Source organism: Austrofundulus limnaeus, unplaced genomic scaffold (assembly GCF_001266775.1).
Source record: "Austrofundulus limnaeus strain Quisiro unplaced genomic scaffold, Austrofundulus_limnaeus-1.0 Scaffold277, whole genome shotgun sequence".
Taxonomy (NCBI): Eukaryota; Metazoa; Chordata; class Actinopteri; order Cyprinodontiformes; family Rivulidae; genus Austrofundulus; species Austrofundulus limnaeus.
Genome location: NW_013952679.1, coordinates 41,833 through 43,695, shown reverse-complemented (window position 1 = coordinate 43,695; position 1,863 = coordinate 41,833).

Sequence of the window (1,863 nt, the reverse complement as noted above, 5' to 3'; positions counted from 1 at the left end):
AATGAACACACATTAACTTAATCATCCTTTGACCTGCAGGTGATCATAAAATAAAAGTTTCACCTCAACCCATATGAGCAGCAAAAAGACGTTTTTAAACCAAATATTACAGATTTGAACAAATACGCACAAAAACATCAAAATTAGCACAGAAACAGTACTATATAACATTTTAGACACATTCTAGACAGTTTATTAGCTAAAAAAAGTTAATTTTGGGGTAATTTACTCTTTAAGCACTTCTCAACCTTTAAGCATATGGGAGAGGGCTTCAGAGAAAATGTGCTTTTGTTCACTTTGTTAAAAAAATAAGCAATGTTCTTTACTCTTTACCTGTTCAGATCTAACACTAGTAATAATAATAATGTGAATGTTTGAGTGAGCCATACAAAACCATCGGACACACCTGTGGACTGATTAGCTTTTTTAATGTGCCTCCAATGGGCATCAGCTAAGCAGCTCCCAGAACCTGGAAATACATCAAGTAACAAACCTCTTCGCATCCAGACTCCGCCTCATGACATATGTTAAAGGGGGCAGGCTACCTCTATACGGAGTCAAAATGTCAGACATTATTCCTCACACTGTTTGATCACGGTTCTTTTATGTGTTGTTTTAAATCAGGCATGTATCTAACTAAAAGCCTCCTGAGTCTGTAAGACCCTGATCGAGTCCCACAACCCAGTCTGCACATAAAATCATCAATTCAATCAGAAATAACTATAAAAATGTATTACTGTTCACCTAATAAAAGACTATAGAATGTGTAGTGTCTTTAAAAGTCAGTAGTAAACAACCCCAATAAATTTCTTCAACTTGACAGGTTTTATTTCTTTGTGTGAAGATGTCATTAAGCCATTTAGACCTAGTGAAACTTATTTAGTCCTGTGTAAAGGGAGTCACAGGTCTTATGAGTCTAGAAATGCTAGTTTGACATATTTGAATGATCTAGTCTGGAGCACAAGCCGGTGTATCTCTTGTCCCAAGCCCAGGTAAAAGGTGAGGGCATTCAGACTATTATATTATATTCGAGAACATTTTGTGGTTTTCATTAAAGAAAAGAAGTACCAGCATTGTGTCATATTAACCCAGTTAACCATCCAAGTAAGAAAAATAAACCATGACATGCACAGTTTGTGTGCTGGAATATTAATTTGTCCTTCCAGCTGAGATTGCTTTACATCCATCAGTTCCTACATCGGTTTACATGAAGGTACTCTGGTGAATGGATTCTTTCAACAGGATGGAATTGAACCTGACCCTTGTGCTCATTTATTGCTAACCCATAGTATTTGTTCAGTGGTGTTGGAGTTTGGATGGTTGTGAGGGCGACCTCAGCTGAACCATCAATCACTGCTGCTTCCTGAAAAATGAAATTGTAGAGTTCTGAGGTGCCCAGAAATGCTGCTGTTGTTGAGGTTTCCATGGAAGACTTACGCTGCGTTCACACCGAACGCGATTTCAGCTTCAAAATCGCAGCCAACGCTGAAGTTTGAAGCTTGTGCACTTTGAAGTCAGATGCAGGTCAGCTCTTGAAGCGGTGCACGGCAGGAGCCTCCCCGCCCCTCCCTCCTCTGTCGGGCTCTGTTTAATGTCGGACRAGGAAGTGGCTTTGCTTTATTTACAGAGAGCAAGAGCATGCCACGTTCATCAGATAATTAATTAATAATTAATTCACCAGATAATTCAGAGTAGAGGCTCACAGCTCGCTTTCAGGACTATTTTTGTCCCGAGTCCAGTCTGATGAGCCGCTGCCATGCTTTGGTGAGGATATCCTCTGTCAGAACACCGACTGCAGGCACTCAATTTCAGCTAAAGAGCTCCTCTCCATCTGTTTCAGGTTAGTGGACATCATTCAGTAAA